Source organism: Lissotriton helveticus, chromosome 1_1 (genome assembly GCF_964261635.1).
Source record: "Lissotriton helveticus chromosome 1_1, aLisHel1.1, whole genome shotgun sequence".
NCBI lineage: Eukaryota > Metazoa > Chordata > Amphibia > Caudata > Salamandridae > Lissotriton > Lissotriton helveticus.
In genome coordinates, this window is record NC_136057.1 from 2,087,041,763 (window position 1) to 2,087,065,864 (window position 24,102).

The following is a 24,102-nucleotide window of genomic DNA, read 5'->3' on the forward strand; positions in this document are numbered from 1 at the left end:
AACAACATAGTCGCGGCAGTTGCGAGCCGAAAAGTAAGTTCGCAATTGCGAACTTGTCCCAAAATCGGCGCGAACGCGCGCCAACACAAAAAACGGGAAAATCCGCTAATCCGCTAGAGTTCGCGTATCTTCGCGGATTGCGAATCCGTAAATCCGCAATTTCGCGTACGCGAGATCCGCTAGATCCGCCCATGCTTACTCTGGAGACAGACTTAGAAGGTTCCCACAAATGGCTGGTGGTCCACGTCTTCGAATAATCGAGAGAAATGGTATTGATGGTGAATGAGGACAAATGGAAGGACAATGCAGTTATGCAATGTCATGGCTAAAAGAGAAGCAAAGAACATAACAAAAACATATGCCAATACAATGATATGCTCAAACTTTACAGGTATTTATAATCAGTGCTTTGGACCTTATTTTAGACCTGCCCACAGGTTAAATGGTATTTGTTTCTACGCGGAATCACTGATAGCATTGCAATGATCACTGGTAATAAGGATATATTGCAAATGGTACTGTGATGCCCTGAGTGAGCATCTTTGACTACAACTGATGTCTGGCAGTGTTTGTCCCATTTTTCAAACAGCATGGAGCACCACTGGTTTTACTCTTCAAGGACTCCCAGCCTACAGTTCTACAAACCTGTCAGTACTGGGCATCCTTGTGTAAACGGAGTGCTTCTCCAGCTTTCAGGTTCGATGGCGTGTCCAAGAACTAATGACTACCTTAAAGTGTGGGAAATGCTGCTTTAATGACACAAGTGCCCAAAGATTCAAAAACCTTGGCTCTAAAGCCTTACATGCTAAAACAGTATGTCTTCCCTGTACATTTGGTAACTATCCATAACACTACCTCCATCTCCCCTAAACAACCAAAATCCAATCACAAACTCTGCCATCCCTCTCAAGCCTCGCCAACTGATGCCCTCTTATTCCATCCTTGCAACCCTCTTCTTTCCATCCCCCTCCCCCTGAAATCTGAACTGGGTCTGAACCTGATCAACCGTTTGTTGCCATAAATTTCAAAACGTATCTAAAACCCGTCACGGCACCTGCTCATAAATAGCAACATAAACAATTATAAAACAGTACTTCTAGCGCACCTGCCTCATCAAAATAAAAAAAACAGGGAGGGCGGGTGGGGAAAAAACCTCCTACCAGTCCCTGTTAGCCGGGGTTCCCATATTTGTAAAATGGCACCCGTCGACTGTTGGCACCTAACTAACTATGCCCTTTTGAACCTGCGCCACCCAACCAATCAGGGGTGCCCCTCGCCCCTAGGGCCCTACCACTCGCCTGAAGGTCCTGGGGGGGCAGGTAAGGCCTTTTGCCCACACCCCCAAGCCCCCCTTCAGTCGGAAACGGTTTGTCCAAGAACTAATGACTACCTTATAGTGTGCAAAAGGCTGCTTTAATGATACAGGTTCACAAAGGATCACAAAACTTGGCTCTAAATCCTTACATACTTAAACAATTTGTCCTCACTATACATTGGTAACTATCCATAACCCTACCTTCCCCCTCCCCTAAACGACCCTTTACAAGCCTCACCAACCAAAATCCAACCGCAAACTCTTACCATTCAACTCTCGCATCCCCCATGGCTTCCCGACTGTTGTCATCTCATTCCATTCCTGCAGCTCCCGCCCCCATCTCTTTTCTTCCTCCTGAAATCTGAACTGGGTCTAAACCTGACCAACCTTTTGCTGCCATAAATTTCAAAACTTATCTAAAAGCCTGCAACCAGAAAAACCAACAAGTTTTTCTGTCCCCCAAAACAGAGCTTACATTCCTGTTGGAAAGTGTAGGAGCCTGCCAACATGTTCCATACCTGCATCAGATACAATGATATGCCAAAAATAGACAGATGGATACCATCCTCATGAAAAAATTCCACTACTTCAAACTGAATGTCAGAGTGTTCCATAAAAAAGAAACCTTCCGTTTTGCAACATTTTCTCAACTCTCTATTCCCTTTTGTCCTACTCGGTCAATTGTCCCCGGTTTTTCTGCCCCCCTGCCAAGCCCTTCTGGGCATGAATTCATTGACATTTTTTACATTCTTTATCAAAGCCAAACGTTTTATTTGGACCAGGTAATTTTCTCACAGGTGCACAATCCGGATGTCCGGACAAGGGAGACCACATGCAAGAGAATTTAATTTTGGCAGCACCTCATGCCACCTTTGCCAAACCATGTCAATTGAACAACGGTGTCAGGCAATCCAAGTTGCTGTCCTCCCTTCCTGTTGTTAGTGTGCCTCACTGCTCATTTCACGAATGAAGTGCCACAAATCCAAACTTCAATGTGACCCCTTGCCGGGCCTGCAACACATCCTAGGAGAAAAAGACTACATGTTACTGAACATCATTGAAAACCCAACCCAAACGCAGATGGGAAGTCGGAATGTCAACGTCCAACTCGCGGAATTACTGCCCCGGTCCAACCCCGGGATCCTGCCTCCGTTGCCATCCTAATCTGAAAGGAATGTGTTCCTAAATCCCATGCTTAGTAGCCCAAATCACAGAGGGCCTTCCTCAAAACCTCCAAAACCTTAGATGTCAAAAAACACGTCCAATCTGTGTTCCGAAAAATCTCTCCAAACCATTAACCTTGCTGGGCCAGTTGTTACCACCATTCCCTAGGACAAACTCTGGCATTTGGGTATGCTCTCAATGTTACACATGTACCACGACCGGACTGGTCGGTTTTTGACTGTGGAAGCCAGACTTGCACCACCTCTGCAATCATGCAAACATCCTGCCAGCAAATTCCTGCCTGTAACTTGGATCTGACCCCCTTCTCCACCTGAAAAGCCCCAAAAAACAGCCACACCACGATCACAACAAACCATAACGCTTCTCAGTCATCCCTGCACAGCTGTGGTAGGCTACCAATGATCCTCTTCGGAATGTCTAGCCTGATAGGGCGCCTCACCTTGGTCCCAGTAACCCTATCCCTGGGCCACCCCTCCAATATCCTCACCCCATTTCACCAGCCAATGACTCGTAACTCCACAACATCGTTCCAAAAAATGTCCCGCCTACTAAGTTACCTGCTATGATAATGGCTGACAAACCCCTATCAATCAAGGTTGTAATGAACTATACCACATTGTTAGAAATGGGGGTCTCTAGTTGGCAAGAGTTTACACCTTTGTCCAAGTAGGGACCCTACATTCTAATCACGATAAGGGAGTTACACTGCTAAAATACCCCTGCTCACCCCCTTGGTAGGTTGGCATGAGCATTCAGGCTTATCTTAGAGGCAGTGTGTAAAGCATTTGCACATGACCAACAGTAATACAGTGAAGACACTACAAAAGGACACCACACCAGTTTAGAAAAATATCCAATATTTTTACATATCCAAAACGAGACCAAAAACAATAAAAATCCACCATATAGTTATCAGTAATCAAAATAGACTTGAAATACAGTTCCTTGAAGTCGATAGGTCCGCCTGGGGCTATCACGGTGTAGTGAACAGCAAATCCAAACAGTTCTGGATGACCGCGGTGTCGCGGGCCAGCTATGGTGTCGGGAAGACCCGCAAAACAGTACCTTTAGAGACGTAGGGCGTCGGTGACCTCTCGATGAGCCCCGAAGGGCTAGCGTCCGCAGTTGTCAGTTCCGGACGTTGTTACAGGAGTCGTCGGGCCCTTGAAGTCACAAGCGTTGCAGATCGACCTGCTCACTTTTAAAGTCGGGAGCGCCTCATCCACAAGACATCGGGGCTGCTGTGCAGTCAGCGGCTCGGTGATGGTCATCCAGCAGCATCAGTGAGACAAGGGCGAAGAGGCGAAGGGATGCAGTGCTTGTTGCGGGGCTGGCAGGTCACAGTGCAAGCAGCGTTGTTGCTGAAGCGCTGTCGTCGGCTGACGAACTGGAGTCGATGGTGCTGGCATCAGGGGGCCAAGGTTGCAGGGTGGGCTAAGGATAGTGCATCGTGTACCTTATGAGCGCTGCCCCCGAACCACGGTGCAAGCAGCGGCGTCGATGTCGGTGTGGAGCCGCGCCATTGGGGATACCAAGGCGGGGGCGTGAAGTGAGGCGGTACATAGTGTGGTGCCCACAGGTCACGGTGCAAGCAGCGGCTTGGTGGCAGAGGCGGGTGGCATTGTCGGTGAGACCAGGGTTGCCCTGCGGCATGGGGTGGTGCCCTATGTGGTGCCTTCAGGACACGGAGTCGGCAGCAGCGTTGTAGGCGGCATCAGGTTGCTTTTTCTTCTGTTGCAGCACAAAACACACAGTCCCCAGTGCTGATGGGAGAAGAACTTGCAGGCTTTGCTGTTCCCGAGACTTCTTGAACAGGGGGCAAGCTCTACCACATGCCCTTGTAGAAACTCAATAAAGAAGTTGTAGAAAGTTCAGTCCAGTGGTTTCACTGCCCAAGACAGAAGCAGCCACTGCAGGCCAACACAGCAAAGCACTCAGCAAAGTGGTAGTTTCTCCTCACAGCTTCTCCAGCTCTTCTTCTTGGCAGTCTTCTTGGTCCAAAAGAGTTCTAAGGACCTGGGCCCCAATAGTTATACCCGAATTCCTTTGTCCTCTTAAGCAGAGAGTGTGCTTAGCCCAAACTAGTTTGGTCCTCTCTGGCCCAGCTTCTCAGCAGGAGGCGGAAACAGCATTGTTTGCAGCAGCCCAGGCCCATTCAGGTGCAAAGAAATCTTCTTCCACTACTCTAAATGCAGCCCAGGTTTATTCAGCCCAGCTCTGACTCATCCAGACTCTCTGGAGCCACTGCACACCCCCAGACCCTGTCACTCAAAAGCCAGAAAGTCAATACACATCCTAGCAGAGGCACACAGAATGGCTAAGTAAAACAATACCTGCTTTCTAAAAGTGGTATTTTCAAACAATGTATGTAAAAATCACCTTTACTAAAAGATGCATTGTTAGATTTTGAGTTCAGGCATACTAATCTTTACTTTCCTATCTGGTCCCAATGGGAAGTTATATTTATAAGATGTTGTAAATTAACTCCCATGCTTTCCTATGGGCCAGATATCCTTCCAATAGTGAAAAACGAAATTGGCAGAATTTCACCATCAGGTCATGCCACACACATCAGGGTATGTCCTACCTTTCACATACACTGCACCCTTCCCACAGGGGTACATTGGGCCTACCTTAGGGGTGACTCACATGTAAGAAAAGGGAAGGTTAGGGCCTGGCAACTTGCCATGTCGACATGGCAGTACTAGACTGCACACAGACACTGCAGTGGCAGTTCTGAGTTACCTTTGAATGGTTGCTTGTGTGGGTGGCCCAACCAGTGCTGCAAGCCCACTAACAGCATTTGATTTAAAGGCCCTGGGCACACACAGTGCACTGTTCTAGGGACTGGCTAGTAAATCAATTAACCAATCATGGAACCACAAATCCGTAACAACCACTTACAACAGGAGCGCTTGCACTTTAACACTGAACAGCAGTGAAAGAGCGCACAAAGACACTAAACCAGCAAAAACAGAGTCAAAACCAGGAGGTCAGAAAGAAAAAAGACAGGGGAAACATGCCAAAAGATGCCAAGTCTAACACACATCATTTAAGTGTGCGTGCCCGACGCTGTCGCCGAGACATTGCGCTGTGCCAGACTGGACAAACTCCTCCCATTTAAGCCTGTGTGCCTTTTGAGTGTACACGGACAACAAGCCTAGAATAAGCTGCTTCACATGATCCCGCCAAGGGTCCATAAATGGGCCGGCATTGCCGTCTTCATCTCGTCAGACCACAGTGCAAGACCACGGAACCTCGCCACTGAAAACAAGAAAGTGCTTCAGCAATTTCATTGTGAACACCTGCTATATAATGCACCATAATATTGACATTTGCTCGCAAGCATTCCAAAACAAACTCCCATAACTACTACCAAACATAGGGATCCCTCGCCAACTGCCTTTTGACCACATTCACCTCCGACACATTATCTACATTGAGCAACACTGTTTTATTGGCAAGCTGCCGGCCCCACAAGCACACAGCCACCACCAAGGGACAAAACTCAAGGAAAGCAATACTCCTGCCCCCAGGTTCCAAGCCTCTCGCCACTCTTCTGCACACCAGCGCTTCTGCACACCAGCGCCCTTGCTTAATAAAGGCCAAAGCCATGCCCTCTGGCTGCATCTGACAACAACTGAATGGACTACACAAACTGCTCCCCCTATCCACCATGGGGATGTCAGTGCATTCAGTAAGATAGAATTTCCAGAGCCTCAAATCCTCCTTCACCCCTGCCTTGAGCCACACCCAATGGTGTCCTGTTCCTGCCAGAGCTCAACCCAACCTCCTAAAAAATGTCTTGCATGCCCGAACCACCCTGCAGGGAAAATTCAATGTCCTAGCAAAACTTGCATCTCCTTCACCTGTACCTTTGCCTTTTCCAAAATCCTGTCCAAAAGTTGCAAGCATCTCAACTTATTGTCCTCTGGTAACCTCTCTGGATACTTCTCACAAAATTCACTCACTTATATAAGACATACTGTGGTCCAGTTCTCGATATTGACTGGTACCCTAGGCCTGTGTGACAGCTCGTACTCCTCTTCTTTGGAACCTTGTTTCACCTGTATTTTCCGATGAAGCAGTTTGAAGAGTTCAACATACTCCCCTTTCCATATGCGCTCCCTGATCGCTGACATTGGCTTTGTAATGCCCATGTAAGGTAGTTTGTGGCGCCTTACATCCGTTCTCTCCTTCTTGTCCCCCTCAGCTTTACCCTAATTCACCTATATCTCCATGGACGTGGATTTTGCCTCTACTGCCTCCTTCTCTTTCCCATCCTCCCCAACCGCATCTGTGCCTTTACCTTGATCGTGAACATACTTACCTTTTAGTAGGAGCAAACTAACTTATCACACCTGGGCATCACCCCTCACAGTTTTCACCCCAACCTTTATCCCACCGGTGCCCACAGAACATGTCTTGCCTTGCCTCAGTGCTGGAGCACACGCTAAAGCCGTCCATCCTGACACAAGTCTCTGTTCTTTCTGAGTGGGCACCATCCTTGCAACCAAAGCCATAACAGGCTGTAAACACCAATAATGTGTTAATTGCACCTGCCCCCTTGCACTTTCTGAGGTGCCGACTACTACTCACTCTCCCTCACCTCCTCATCCAGAATCTCCCTCTCTTCCAGCTCCTCATCACCATAATCCAAGGCCCAGCCATCATCCCCACATACTACTCCATAACCAGCACTTGTGCCTAGCACCTCACCATCCCCCACACCAACATCATCAAACTGAAAATCATAACGTTTCTAAGATGGGACGAAAAACTACAAGGTGAACGCAGATCCTAAACCTTTCATCACCGCTGTGTGGTCCAATGCTGTCCCAGAGCCGGTCGCACAGTTGTGAACTCTGCCTTTGTACTGGGGGTGCCAGGCCACACTAGACCCTCCCGGTTGCCCCGCTTTCCCCCCCATCGTGGTATCTACCTGAACCTCCTAGCTGACTGGTAACTGACCCTGACCTGGCTAGCTCCCAAAACTGAAGGAGAGGTCATGCCAGCATACTCATCTCCCCAGCCCCCCGTCTTGTGAAACCGTCCCATCCACCCACACCACAGCACGCGGCCTGGAAGCTGATATACAATCTTGCCTCCCCCTTCGCCTGCCTCTGGGGCCCCTGGGGTCAATGACACCCTTTAGTCCGGCTGCGCAGCCACCCTACCAGATAAGTCACTCACCACAAATGCTCCACTCCCATTAGGGGACCCAACTTGCTGCCTACACATTATCCCTGAAATGGCCGAGCTGTTCCTGCCCCTCAATCCTACCTACTTCTTGCAAAACAAGGTTCAGGGGTCCCCCCTGCTTCCCTCTGCCCAACTCAGCTGCCTGCAGGGCCTGTCTGCGGGGACTGAAGAGATCCAGCCGCAAGCCCTGGGCCTCGGTAACCCCAGACCCAAGCCCCTTCTCCTCACCTGTCCAGCAGGGAGAGTGCAGGTTAAAATGGCTACTGCTAGACCTTCAGCTGCTTGCTGCCGGGTCAAGGCCTTCATAGGCATGCCCTCCAATGCCCCAGTTGCCAGAAAATCCATCCTGTTTGCATTATGAAGCACAATTAAAGCCTGGCAGACCTCCTCATTTATGAAAGGCGCCATAGCTACTATAACCACGCAAACACGACTGAAAAAACCTCCTATCTGTCCCTGTCATCGGGGGTGCTCTTAAATCTGAAATGGCACCCGGTGACTGTTGGCACCTAACTAGCTATCCCCTTTTTAACCTGTGCCCCCCCCCAACCAATCAGGGTTGCCCTTTGCCCCTATGACCCTACCACCCACCTGAAGGTCCCGGGGGTAAGGCCTTCTGCACACACCCCAAAGCCCCCATTAATAACCAGATAGACGCCAAGTCTTGAGAAAGGTTATCTGTAAGGCACCCAGGCTATTAGCCTTATTGCCCTCCCCGCGGGCAACAGCAGCCTTCAATTACCTTCCTCACCTTATGGCCCCTTTCCTGTGACTCTGACTAATAAGTAGCGAGAGTAATTAACATCCATTATTGCCGACAGGTGCTGGAAATATCACAAAAATAATACACCAATTCAGAATAAGTTTGTTCCCTCGCACATCTTGTTTGAAATAAGATCAAGGGCAGGTCTTGTGCTACTGGGCTTCAATCAGCTGTGACTCAATGCTATGTCCCGGCCTTCCTGGTGGATGTTTAAAACCCCTAGGAGTCAGCACCTTCCTGCTTCCTTCTCTGCAGAGCAAGTGCTGCTGAGTAAAATACCACTGGGAAGAAACAGTGAAAAAAGCAGGAAACAGATAAGAAGAGGCAGCCCTATGTTCGGAATAACTTACAGGTTAGTAGCAAGGAGGAGGTGTAGAACCTATTGGGCTGGTGGAGGCAGAGGAGTTGAGGGCGAGCATGAGCAAAGCTGCTGGGCGAGGGAAAAGTGCCAAAGCACCATGCAAAGAGAGTACTACCATTATAGTAAAAATAAAAGGTATGGCAAATTTGGTGCAAGCATGCCATTAGTGGGAAAAAAACACAGTGATGTTTCCACACAAATTACACCCTGAATGCCTTTACAAACATCATAAGCCCTAAAATAGAAAATATTAGAAACGGCCCTCACATTACTTTTTTCATAATTACTGTCTTATCTCTAGCAGTCTTATGTATAAGAGGGCAGAATTACTATGGACTTGCGTTGTTATTGTGTGATGCAAGTCATTGCAAAGCAACGCTAGTCCTAAAATGGGATTTACAACCCCATGTAAGTACCTCTTGGCACCTTCTTGCGTGACTTTGTAAAGAAATGTAACACAACACAGCATCCTCCACTGCCTTGCATTACATTTCATTGTGGTAGGCGGTCCATGAATGGAGCATGGGCATTCCCATTCATCCACTCATGGAATTTGACGCAATCCTAGATTTACTAAAGGAAGTAAACCTGGGATTGCATAAAAATGGTGTGCCTACCACATCATACATAGAAAGAGGAAATGGTCTCTTAGGATTGTTTTTGTGAAGGAAGGTGTCGCTTTCTGCACAAAACAAGCCTGCCTCTAACATAGCCACCCGTGCAGCATGGCGGAAGGATGCCGGCGTTGATGCTAAGTAGGACACCGTGAACCAGCACTAGGAGGGTGTAGAAGTGCCCCATAACTTAGTAGATATGGCGCCTTTCTGCTCTCTCCCTTTCACGTAGTGGAAAGCAACAAGTCACCTGAGAGGTGCTGGTAATCTCCAATGAAAGTAAAAAATAAAACTGCGGAGCATATACATATAATCCAATAAAGGTATAGAAAGGTATGGCAGCCTTTCTGAGAAGTGTTGACATTGTCTATAAAATGAATAACATACCTTGTGAAAGATGTCTATACTGTCCTTGAAAATTGCGACAGCTATGCTGAGCAGTGTCAGTCATTTAGCATTGAACCATATCCCTATTGGCACTCACATTATTTGACACAAATTAAATCACACAATGCATTCAATTAACATCCACCACCTCTCACATCCCAAGGATCTCTGAAACCTAATGCAAGAGCAAGGCTGGATTGGCCGGACCAGGTACCCTGTGTTTCCCCGGAAGACTGAAAGGGAGGGGGACGTTTTTTTACTGGGGAACTTTTTTTTCCAAGGCCGGCTTTACAGCTGTGTATCAGCCTGAGTAACAAAGCGTAATTAACTCACTCTTGTTTCCAGTCTCTTGGGGCTAGTAGCACTTCACATGTGCACTCACAGTTTAAAATAAAAAAAAACACAATGGGACCACCACTACCTGTGAAGGCCCTGGTATAATCACTTTGTCCTGCTCACATGCTCTTCACCCTCTCATCCCGCCCTCACCTCGTCCCACCTAGCTTGGACCTCTTGGTGGTGCTCCACGCCACTATAATCAGCAACCAACAGCAACAGGCAGCTACCATTGGTAAGTGGTGACTGGCTGCATGTATGTCACAGTTTCAGTTTTTAAATAATACTGATGGAGCCGCATGCCAGCTGGTGTCAGTCTGACAGTGGAGTTAAGTAAAAGGGGGCAATAAATGTTATTTTATGATATGCTATTTTAGTTGAGTTTTGTATAGCGTGTAATCACTGCTAGGTCTCTTAGCGCTTTTTAGCGAGAGGGCCAAAGGTCATTAGTGATGGTTATACAACATCACAGGGGAAGGGGGTTAAAACTGTGTCCAAAGCCTCCCTAAACAGGATCGTTTTAAGCTGTTTCCTGAAGGGAAGGAGTGCAGGTCCCTTGCAAAGGTAATCAGGCAATTGGTTCCATAGGTGTGGGAGTAATACGGAAAACGCTCTCCCCCTTTGGATGCAGTATTATAGCGTGGAAGGGCCAGGCGGCAGGCCTCGGATGATCGCAGTCTGCAACCGGGTATGTAATTCTCCAGGTGTTCTTTAATGTAGACTGGGGCTTGGCCATTGATAGCTTCATGGGCAATGCAGAGACCCTTAAATTTTGCTCTTTACTTGATGGGGAGCCAGTGCAACTTGCACAGCAGAGGGGTGGCGTGGGTCCTTCTGAGCTGCCTGAGGATCAATCTAGCTGCGTCGTTCTGTACCACCTGTAATTTATTAGTAAGTTTCTGGGGGGGGCCGATGTATAAGGCATTGCCGTAGTCTAATCTAGACACAATTGTTCCTGATACAATCATCTGTAGTGAGGCAGTTGAAAGGAAGGGGACAAGTTTACGCAGCTGTGTCAGGAGACCGATACATGTTTCAACCACTGTGGTGATTTGATTGGCCATGGAGAGCTCGGAGTTGATCTTTATGCCCAGGCTTTTCACGACGGGTACTGGTGTGTGGGTAGTACCCAGCTCTTATGGCCAGAAGCAGTCACTCCTGGGATTGTTTTTCAGGGGATGACAAGGACTTCTGTTTTGTCAGGGTTAATTTTTTGTGTATTGGCCGTCATCCAGTTTACTGTGAATCTGAGGATGTTTTGGGCCCGCTCTTGGGCCGAATTATCAATCCGGAGGACGAGCTGGGTGTTGTCCACATAGTTGAAGAGTCGGCAGTCCATACAGGCTAAAGCCGCCACCAGAGGCTGTAGGTATATGTTGAAGAGGAGTGGAGACAGTGCAGAGCCCTGGGGGACACCGCAGGTAAGGGTGCCCCTGTCCAATACCTCCTCACCCAATTGGACCCTCTGGGATCGACCTGACAATAAGGATTCTAGCCACTAGTGTGCCTGCCCACGAATGCCCAGGTCAGTGATTCTTGCCAGCAGCTGTTTATGGCTGACCGTATCAAACGCCGCTGATGAATCTAGTAAAATCAGGGCCCTCGGTTTTTTATTGTCAGCAACAATTCTGAGTTCATCAAGTACAGACAGCATCACTAGCTCAGTACTATGATGGGCTCTAAAACCTGCCTGTCGGGCTTGGAGTAATTGGTGTTCCTCCAAGAAAGACGAAAGTGTCTTAAAGATGTGTTGTTTGACAACTTTCGCCTGGAAGGGGAGCTGGGCCTGTAATTTTTAAGATTAGCGACATTTGCTCCAGGTTTCCTTAATAGGAGGGTGACTCTGTCCTCCTTCAGGTTGGAGGGTAGGTAGCAAGTCTCCAAAGATTTGTTCAGTAGAGCCAAGGTCTGCCTTTCCAGCCCGGGGAGGGTCATTCGGAAAATCTTCAGGGGCAGGGGTCTGCAGGGGAGCCCGCTTTGGTGCAATTCATCAGTAGTGTTAAAGACGCGGAATCTAGATTTGGGAAGATGGTAAGTTGCTTGCACGGGAGGGGAGGGGCCTGAGTCTGGACTAGAGAGCCCTGATTGATAAGGATGTTATCAATCTCAGAGCGATATCCCGGACTTTCTGGAGAAAGAAGGTCTGCAACACTTTGCAGTCTATGGGCGCGGCTGTAGCTTTCAGCTCAGCCTTTTGGCTGAGTTCTTTCAGTATTCTGAAAGTCTCTATCTGCTTGTTTGGCGCGTCCATAATTCATGCCTCGTAATATTCAGCCTTCCTGGTCGTTATAGCTCTTTTGTATGAGGTAAGGAGGGTTTTATAGGTTATCAGCTCTGTTGGGTCGTATGCTTTACGCCATCGTCTCTCGGCTTGGCGGATACTTTGCTTCCTTTCCCTCAATATCTTGTTAAACCAGGGGGCCCCCTTGTCCTTGTCTCTGACTCTTTCCCTCCCCTCCAGAGCCACTTTATCTATAGCATCACGTAGGACGTTTGTGAGAGCTTCACTCTCCTGGTCAAGATTCCCTTCCTTAAGTATTGGCGGGGGAGCATACGTAGTATATCTACTAGTTTGTCAGCCTCACTTTTGTTCCAGCTTCGCAATCTTCTCCACCCTGGGGGAGGTTGCGACAGTTGGTCGTCCAACGGGACCAGCAGCTAATTAGCGAATGGTCTGACCAGGCACAGCAGCTGATATCCATTAGACTGGCCCGAGGTTACGAGGTCCAGATAAGGTCCAGAATATGCCCTTTATTGTGGGTGGGGCTATCCACCAGTTGATGGAGCCCCATTGAACTCATTGCTGTCTCAAATTGGCTGATGAGCAGCTCTCTCGGAACAATATCCCAGTGATAGTTGAAGTCACCAACCACTAGGATTCATTTGTACCGTGAGCAGAGGTCAGTAATAATCTCTGAAAAGAGATCATTAAATCTAGGGGTTGACTGCGGGGGACGGTAAACAACCAGGAGTAGGAGGCAGGAGGCTGGAGGCTTTAAATGAGATTTTGACCCGTAATATATCTGCGTTTTCATTGCTCTCTGACACTATCTTGGTAACTATAATTCGAGTGTTAAAGAGGATGGCCACACCCCCTCCTCCCGTCTTCTCTTATCTGTTATGCAGAGGGTGTCAAAGTCCCCTGGAAGCGCTGCAATAATATCTGGAATCGAGGTATCGCCCAGCCAGGTTTCTGTAAGTGCCGGGATAACTATGTCTCCGTCCTGGAGGAGGGAAAAGATTTCAAGACGGTGCTTCTGCAAAGAACCTGTATTGAGAACTGCCACCTTCAAACCTGGTGGGTTACCTGATGCAGTGTTTTTGTTTGCTGCTGGATGCGGGGTCATAAGTCTGCCCGCTCCATTGTTTCTTAGGATTTTTGCATCTCTGCTTGTCTACCACATTTCTGCCTTGGACATGGCCCCCTGTGGCTAGGGACTGAATTGTGCAGCTGAGTAGATCTGCAATTGACATGGGGTTCTGGCCCCTGGCCCCGGTCAGACTCGGACGGGCGCAGACGGGCTTGCCTTAGGCGCGCCTTTGGCATGCCAGCGGCGCATCCGCTTCAGCGTGGCACTTGAAGTGTTCCCTTCTGCCCGCCTACCAATCAGCGCTGCTCTGCAACAGCTGATCACCCCCTAGACACTAGACCGTGATTAGCAAGCAGAAGTGCTGAAAGCCAGGGAGGGTGCAATCAGCAGAGGGAAATGCGCGTCAAGATACAATTCCAAATTCAATTTTATAAGCGTTGAGTTTAAAACAAGGAGACCATGTTTAAAAACGATTTCGGATATATTTTAGAAAGTGCCTTGCTTTAAAACCAGGATAGATTAACAATAAGGAGAGAAAGGGTATTCGCCAGTGAAGGCAGGAGAGGGACTCCCTGTCCCCTTAGATATATCAGTAAACAACAATAAGGGAGTTACACCTTGAGGATACACCCAGCCTCAATAGAGGCGAGTCTGTGTGTTAACCACAATCCAGGAAAAGGACGTCCTTTGTCCTTTAGAAGACCCCTCACTCACCAACCTAGTTGGTGACATGCTTCATCGTCGGGGTCCCACCCGGACAGCCGAATGCCATCCAGGTGTGCTGCGACACCTGATTACAGTGGAGCTGGATTTTTATTTCTTTTATATGTGCAAAGGAGAGAAGTAAGTGTAATGAAAAGAATCCGGTACTGCCCGCTTACGTGATTTATTCTGGGGTGTAACGGATAATATTAAAACATGATAATATTAAAATTAAATATTGTTTTAATATTATCCGTTATACCCCAGAATAAATCACGTAAGCGGGCAGTACCAGTGTAACTCCCTTATTGTTGTTTAAAACCAGGATCACACAAGCTAAACTAGTTAAACATATTTAGTCAGGTTAAAAAAGTTATTTTAAATGAAAATTCAGGTATAGCAAAACTCTCAGTGCCTTGGGGGACCGCCTCGTAAGCAAGCGTGTCTCACTCTCTCAATTATGCCTTTGAGGGACTGTGTTTTAAAATATGTTATGGGTTTAAAGCAGTCACTTCAGGGTTCCTTGTATATCCAGTAGTTTCAGGCAACAATAAAAGTGTCTCTGGTGATTAATGCTCCTGCTTGAGAGAGATTGGAGTTTTGTCTAGCAATGGCGTATCTAGGTGGGGTGGGGGTGCGATCGGCCCCAGGCGGCACTGCTTTTGTGGGTGGCAGAGGTGAGAAAGTCGTGTCTGTCGACTGCCACCCCCCCATTCTTACCTGCACCGGGCAGCATACGTGGAGGTTCAATATGCCTGATGCAAGAACATGCACCATACAGATTACAGAACTGAATTTTATGTGGATAGCACAGTTGGTTACTGCTTTTGTCACAGAGATTCATTTACTATTTTCAGTTCTTAATTACCAATCATAATATAGTGTAGTGGCCGGGCTATGAACTGCCATCAAAGAGCTGCATGCAAGGCTACTTTATGTTTCTATTGTTATCACACAAAATGCCAATACTGCCAAATAACTTCAACATACTATTTTGTTTCCTGCATCTGAATTTAAACTGAATGCAACGGAGACTTTTATCATTGAGTTAATCCATATAGATTTGCATTTTATTTGCAAATATTCCTCTTTTTCATATTTTTCAAACGTTTTTTTGTTTACAAAACATTTTTTTGAAGCACATTACAAACAAAACGAAACATAAACATTAATTATGAAAAACTTAACTTTCATACTTCATTCATACTGGGGGACATGATCCATCATACTCAACACACACTCAGCCAATTGTCAGTCTAAAAGGTCATACAATTTTTACAATTTATATACACTTTGTTTTATGAAGCCATAGATTCTCATTCGTAATTTGACTTTATATTTTCAGAGAAAATGCATTCAAATATCTTGTGGCTTCCACGTGTAAAACGTGATCTGTAAGGGTCTACGCGTTTCGAACTCCTAAATTCTGGAGTTCTCGTCAGGACCGTGGGCTCTCTAAGTTGCAGCTAGTTGTGCCTCAGTGTTTTCATCATAATCCGCGAAGCGGGACCACTGTTTAAAATGTATCTTGTTTTTCTGATTCGGTGGTTTAGTTTATGCTCGCCGTCAAAATCAATTTCTGTGTGGCGATCGGCGGGCGGTTCACAGCGCGTCTTAGTCTCACGGTGTGTTCCACTGGGGTCCCAGTGGAACACACCGCGCTGCCGAACCGCCCGCCGATCGCCACACAGAAATTGATTTTGACGGCGAGCATAAACTAAACAACCGAATCAGAAAAACAAGATACATTTTAAACAGTGGTCCGCTTCGCGGATTATGATGAAAACACTGAGGCACAACTAGCTGCAACTTAGAGAGCCCACGGTCCTGACGAGAACTCCAGAATTTAGGACTTCGAAATGCGTAGACCCTTACAGATCACGTTTTACACGTGGAAGCCACAATATATTTGAATGCATTTTCTCTGAAAATATAAAGTCAAATTACGAATGAGAATCTATGGCTTCATAAAACAAAGTGTATATAAATTGTAAAAATTGTATGACCTTTTAGACTGACAATTGGCTGAGTGTGTGTTGAGTATGATGGATCATGTCCCCCAGTATGAATGAAGTATGAAAGTTAAGTTTTTCATAATTAATGTTTATGTTTTGTTTTGTTTGTAATGTGCTTCAAAAAAATGTTTTGTAAACAAAAAAACGTTTGAAAAATATGAAAAAGAGGAATATTTGCAAATAAAATGCAAATCTATATGGATTAACTCAATGATAAAAGTCTCCGTTGCATTCAGTTTAAATTCAGATGCAGGAAACAAAATAGTATGTTGAAGTTATTTGGCAGTATTGGCATTTTGTGTGATAACAATAGTTAAGGCAGGGTTTGGCCTTACTGCGTGGGAACCCATACCCTGTGGCGATTACAGACACTTTATGTTTCTAGGCCTGCCCTGTTCTGCCTGTCCGCATGACTGTGCCATGGACGGAGAACTGTGTGCACCCACCTTGCTAACTCATGGCCTGCATGGCCTTGGCCCTGCTAAGCAGAGGTACACTGCCAATCTAGCACATCATGTTGCCACGGCTGCCGTGCCCAAGGCTGGCTTTAGAACAATATTACCATCAGCGCTAAAGCCTGTCTGGGCCTTCCCTGTGCGTGAATCCCCTGCCCACAAATTGTCGCTAGGTGATCTCGTCTTCCAGATCAGATCTCAGAGACTCTGAGGGTAATAAATGGGCAGAATAAAAAAACAAATTACCTTCCAGCCTTTCCTATGTCAATCACCTAACTATTTGGTAGCAGAGGAATACATCATGTGTTGGAAAATTCACCATTGTGACGTTTTTTCTCAAATATTTTTTGGTGGGGAGGGACTCCCCTAAACACCTTTTGTAGTAGTCAGGTGCGTTTGCTGCGCTTGCTCATTGTGCACTGTACAAGTTTAAAAAGAACTTTTAGGGCAGCTTTGGGTTCCCAGTTTGGCCCTGTGTAAGATCATCAAATTATGAAGCTAGTTCTCTGGGGAATCATCAATTTGTAACTTGGCCAGGGATTATCCATTTTTAGAAAAGTTGATAGTGCAACCTAAAAAAGGTTTAAGGAAACCTGCATTTGGTGCGTAATTCTGCATCATATTTTCTGCATCAAGACAGTACATGCAGAAAATAGTGGATTCAGTTTACATTGGACCCTTAGAATATAGAGTTCTTCATGGAAAAGATTGCGTTCTGCTGGGATTCAGTCAATGAAATTAAATGCTGGTGGTTCGGTTTGTCATCTTGCTTTAACATAATATGGATCCAAGAAAGAAGACTTCCTGTGTGGTCCAGCACCTTCTTAAATACCTCATCTAGCTATACAATTTGATCCCTAGACAAGCATTGGCAAAGGTCATCGGTCTGGCCTTTCACATAGCAGCAAAACCTTATGTCGTTACTAGATATCCTCTCGAGCCATAAACATCATCTTTAAGTTATACACAAGGCTGAAAGTTTTCAAGACTTTACTATATAGCCCTCTTGAGTCAGAAGCAACTGCTTATCAAGTCTATCCCAAAGCTGCAGTACCTCGAATTGTTACCCTCTTGAGTCAGAACCAGCTGCTCGAAGTCTTCCTAAACTTGCAAGTTCTTACTAGAGGTCACTTACAAGTGAAATGCAGCTGCTTCAAATGCCCTCTACAAAGCTGAGGGAGTGTGGCTTGAACATAGAGATTTGCAATTTTGCTGGATTTATAAATGTTCAAAATACAAATTTAGTCACTCAAAGTAAACATATTCAAAGATTGATGGTAGCTGACCAATTGGCCTATTCTGTGTGCTATACTGAAAGGGAGCATTCTTTGAGTGAAAATTAAGCAGACAAATGGATAAATACCGATTAAAAGCCCCTTGCATATGTAGATTTTATTATTATTTTAAAAACATTAGGCTTTATTAAATGTCTTCATTACCATGGAACACTAATGATGACATCTTAGTACACATATGTACTTGAAATCATTGGTAAATTCAAGTGCATTCATACTTTTCATATATTAAGGCCCACATCCCTAGGCTGTCTGCTGTGAAAAGAGGAAGCAAAATGTCGATGTTGGTGGAGCAAACCAACACATAACGATATTTGATTAAAGTTTTTTTTATTTCTCTCCCTTCCCCTAAACCCGACACAAATCGTTTCTAACTCTAGGCCTAGGTGTCCCTCTCAAGTTAGATGTAAGTGCTCAAATAACTTTCATGAATTTGGATGTGTGGCTATAAGATATTCATTTACATTGAAACATTTTCTGTTGTAATGATTTGTGTTCGTTTCTATAAGGTAAATAAATATGCAAAAGCAGCTTATGATGATGAGTCCTTATTATAGATTTCTATAAATTTCATGACGTTTTCAAAGAGAGTGACAACACATTAACATATATATAAACTAGCAGTCATTTGCTAAATACAATTCCCTTCAAATGTTTAACATTGGAGTCCACTTTTAGGTGGGTAGTCAGTCATAATCACTTTATTCAGTTAATTACAACCATAAAAGCATGCTATAAAAATTCATTTTTATATCAATGATAAAACGTGAACAACATACATTGTCGTTATAACATGGTACAAATTCTGATTCAAGGACTTTACATAATTAAAATGTTCTTGGAATAGTAATCAACCAGATCAACATACAATTCATTGTGATTAAAAAAAGGTTAAATATATAAAATCATGGAGTCCCTCTTTTTTTCCTTTCTCTAACCACCGCAATCAAGAAACTAGCAATATCGAGAGTTTCCAAAACATTATTCATCATCAGCAAATATGCTACTGCGGGCCTCACCTGCATAAAGCCTTTGCCCTTTAAAATGGGTAATATAAAACGTTTACGAATGTGCAAATAATGCTCGCAGAGCATAACAAAGTGCAAAGTGTCTTGGGTAGAAACATTATCACAGGAGCAGGGACCCAGATCCTTCACCTTTCTCCATCTCTGGGGTTCTGCCAATAAAAAGGGCAAATGGTTACATCTAAATTTTATTAAAAGAAAACGATGATGGGGCTTAGTTACTACATCTAAACAGAGTTCTATTGCAAGGTTTGTTTTAAGTAGTTGGTGGGCTCGTACCATTGGTTTCATCAGCCCTGTAGCCTCTCTTTCTGTATGTATCATGTATCGGTAGGATTTCTTAGCCCAACATAAATCTTCCTTTAATAACTTATCTGGTGAGTTAAACAGCTCGGTATGTCCTAATTGTGTTGCTAACCTTTTAACGTAGCTCAACCAGGGACACTGCTTGCTCTATCCAAGGCTAGGCAATCATGCACAATCTCATGATTCATTTCTAATTCAGGATTGATCCAAGTCATTATACATTTAAGTAAGGGGGCCATTCCAATTAAATCTGACACAAAACCAATGCCAGTTTCCTGGTGAACAATGTAGGAAGGTGTTGATTGTGGAACTGATAGCAGATGTCTCAAAAATGTATTTTCCACTATTTGAAGATCCTCAACTTCCTTATATCCCCAGATTTCAGAGCTGTAATTTGAAATAGCAATACATTTTGCTCTGTATATGTTTAGCATGGCTTATACTGGCTTCGCCCATAACCTATGCACAAAATCTAAAAATGCTATTGTCGATCTTACCATAGCATTTCCTTTGGCTTTCTTTTGCTGGGCCCATGTACCCCTATCATCGAATAGTACGAGAATGTAGTTAACCTAGATATAGAAATTTAGTTTCCTTCACAGTGATGCATTTTGGATTTTCTAGGTCTAGAGCCCATAGTCATTGTGTGTGATTTAGAAAAATTTACATTTAATTCCAGCGATCTCATAAAATCTGTAAAGGAGGATAAGAGACACTGTAGCCCGACCGATGTTCGTGCTAACAAGGCGGCCTCATCTGCATATAAAAGTGCTGGTATCAGCCGCTCCCCCACAGGTGGAATATCTTTGCTGGCTGCACCTAGAACTGAGTCTAAATTGTTAATATATAGGGTGAACAATTGGGGAGCTAAAATGCATCCCTGTCTAACTCCTCTGATAATGCGTATTTCCTGCGTGTGGTTGCCCCTTTTATCAAATCTTACTGTGGCAGTAAGGTCCCTATGCAGATTGTTCAAAAAATGTACGATGTTCTTATCCATGCCCAGGTCAAGTAATCACACCCCTAGTTTAGATCTGTTTACTCGGTCAAAGACCTAGGACAGATCCATAAAGGCTAGGTGTAGTGTCCCTTTCTTGGCAACAGTGAATTTCCCTGCTAACAGATGCAGGTTGAGGCACTGGTCCATGGTACCCCTACCTTTCCTGAAGCCGTATTGCAGGTTTGAAAGTACATTGCACTCATTAAACCAGTCCTAACACTTTAACTGCTGAATCAATCAGCGATATTGGCCTGTAACATCGTAGGTTTCCTCTCTTCCCTTTTTAAAAACTGGAACAATAATTGACTGGGAACAGGATCTTGGCAGACCATACTGACAGGCCATTTTAAATACATGTGATAGTGTTTTAGACCATAATGTCACGTTTAGCTCCCAGTCCGGGAGCTTTATTACTTGTCATTTGTGTAAGAGCCTCGGCTACTTTCTTTTCTGTGAAAGCCAAACTGTAAGCTTAAACTGTGGGAGGTGTGCCTAAGACTCCCTGATGATCCAGGTCACCATATATATATGTTTAAAATGGCTAAATAATTGCTCTTCTGGTATGTTACAGTCCAATGTACTACCCCTAATGCTAGAGAAGAATGGTTTATTAACAAGTTCCCAGAACTTGGCACTATTCTTAATGACGTCCACGGACAGTAAATCGTTCCAGGCATCATGTTTGATTTCTGTTTTACGTGTACTTATGGACTGCTTGTACGTTTTCCTAAGTGCATCTATTAGAGCTTTATCTTGAGGTTTTTTATTTAGTGCAGAGAGTAGATTTTGGTGGGCAACTGTACAATTATGATCACACCACCTCTCTCCACAATTTAAGAATTCCCTGTTTGGATATGTGAGAGCTCTGGCCACCTGTTTGCAGATCCTATCATAAGCTGTAAGAATTTCTTCTTCCTTTTTTGTGCCATCTAGGCAAAGATCAATCTTATTCCCAACATTGTCTAATAGATCATTTACAAAATGGTCCTGGCCTACCATACACTATTTAAGTCTGTAGCTTTGATCCTTTGCCTTTAAATGTGGTACAGTAACAATCCTCCCCATCTTGGGGGTGATCCTAATGCCCCCTGCTAATATGATCACTGAAGTGTAACCATTGGGCAGCGTAGACTATTACCAGGGGTAGCAAGGTTGTATTAACACAGTGTGACCTTGTCACTCATGAAATTAGGGTATGATAGGCCAAATTCTGCTAAGGTGTCCACTAAAAACCCATCTTGTTGCGTGTGTTCAAAATATGTCTCTGAATGATTACCGGGGCCAAGATTGGGATCATGAACTAAAAATATATCCCACAAAGACCTTGCGCTTAGCCCCATGGTTTAAGGAACTCGAAGAAAGTCAGTCAAAAAGTTGTTAAAACTAGAGCTCCTACACAATATGGATCTTGACAAATTGTTGGTTGGTGTAATGTGATTTTTGCACTTTTGATTAATGTGATTGTTGGCACTTGCTCACAGAAACAATTGTTTTCACCTCATGTGTTGATTTGTTATGTTTAGTAGGTGTTTCGGTTTGTGTTTTTGGCATGCCTTTGAATGTTATGAAACATATGTAAAAGATGTTTAATTAATGGCAAAGAAATAGCCAGGACCAAGAGAAAGTAGTTCAATTGGTCCTCAATCTGCTAAAATAAATAGCAGGAACTAAAATAAGGTAGTCAGATCACATTTTTTTTCTTTTTTTTAACGTTTCTCACGTCCTATCTGGCCATCAAAATTGGACGGAACCCCTCTTCACAAGACTTTATGAAAGTGGACATTTCTTTGCTCTTAACTTTGCTTTGTTTGCCTGTAGCCTATCTCCAATACATGGTTGGGCTGAGTGGCAGCTGCACTTTGTGCATCCCCTCTAGACAGCCACAAACATAGGAAGGGCTGGGTGTGACAGAGGACTCAACTGCATTCATCTGCATTCTGAAAGTCCTCCTGGGCAGGAAGGGGTAGAGGTGGTTCACACATACATCTGAATAGTCTGCGTCCTTTCCTCATACAAAAAGCTGATTTACCCCCCCCCCCCGCAGTTAGCCTGGCAGATAGGAATGGGTTGCAAGGGATCCTTTTGAACTTCAGAGAACTCCTTTAAAGTCACATCCTACATCAAAGGCCCTTTTGGGTGTAAGTACTGGGGCTCTGACCCTACCAAATCAGTACAGAACTCTACTGGAGTAAAAGACTGCTGTGGTGTAAGAATTACCACTTTATTTATTTTATGTTATTTTTGGAGTTTTCTATAGCGCTGGCCAGACCCGAGGGTATCGGAGCGCTTTACAGTCGAGCTGGAGAGAGCAGTTGCAAAATAATATATCAAGGAGAGGAGATACATGTAAGATCAAGGAGTAACATTGTTAATTGGCGCCTGAGGGGCGAGTTTGAGGTAGTGGGTTAGAGGTAGTCATAGTTGCAGGGTGAGCTGCTGAGGTAGAGTTCGGGAATGCACGGTTGAGGTAGAGTGTTTTGAGGCGTCTCTTGAAATCTTGAAATGAGGACGTAGTCCTGATGTCAACTGGGATGGAGTTCCAGATTTTTGGGGCGTTGCCGGTGAACGAGCGCGTTGCAGTTTTTTGTTTCCGGGTTTTCATGGGGATGAGTAGTAGGGTGTTCGAGCTTCTGAGGTTTCTGGACTGGCCCGCTTTCCTGAGCTTGGAGGCAAGGTATTCCGGTTTCCCTGTGTGCAAGGCTTTGTGCGTCAGACAAGCCGTTCTGAAGCTGGCGCGCATTTCCATTGGGAGCCATTTTAAGTCTTTGAGTGCTGGGGAAATGTGGTCGAATTTCTTTGCCCCTGAGACCATTCTGGCGGCTGCATTGAGGGTTGTTTTCAATGGCGCTAGGTGTGATAGGGCTGTGCCTGTTAAGGTTGCGATCCCATAGTCCAGTCTGGATAGCACCAAGGCTTGGGTGGCTGTTTGGAGATCCCTCTGCGGGATGTGAGGTTTGATTTTGTTGAGGAGTTTCAGATTAAGGAAGGCGCTCTTTGCGGAGTTCTTGATGTGGTTCGTCATTGAAAGTTTATGGTCAAGGGTGATTCCGAGAGACTTTACTGAGTTAGTCAGAGTGAGATTCCCCTTGAGGGCGTCGATAGCTTCCATCCATCCTGTTATTTGGGGGTTGTCATCCTTGTTGGAGATGAGGAAGAGTTCTGTTTTTCCTTGATTGAGCTTGAGATGGTTTTTCCCAAGCCAGGTTTGGATTTCTTTGAGCGTGTTATTGAGCTTTAGAATGTCGTTGAAGGAGGTGGTTTCTATGTAGATCTGTGTGTCATCTGCATAAAGATGGAAGGGGATGTTTGCTTTCTTCAGTATGATGGTGAGGGGTACCATGTATATGTTGAACAGTTGCGGGGAGAGAACGGATCCTTGGTGAACCCCTCTGGTGACGGGGAGGGGGTCGGATGTGAAGGATTTTATTTTGACTCTTTGGAAGCGGTTCTGGAGGAAGGAGTCAAACCATTGCAGGACCATATCGTTAGCACCTACACTTTCCTTGAGGGACTTGATGAGGAGCTTGTGGTCAACCGTGTCGAATGCCGCTGAAAGGTCGAGGAGAATGAGTAGGCAGCACTGGTCTGCGTCGAGGGAGTTGCGTATGTCGTCTACTATGTTCAGGATTGCTGTTTCAGTACTATATCCTTTTCTGAAACCAGATTGATTATGGTCCAGGAGGTTGATGTTATCAAGCTGGTTGTTGAGTTGGCGTAGTACACATTTTTCAAGTATTTTGGCTAGAAAAGGCAGACTTGAGACTGGTCTGAAGTTGTTGAGGTCGTTGGGGTCTAAGCCTTGTTTCTTCAGGAGGGGAGTTACCTGGCCG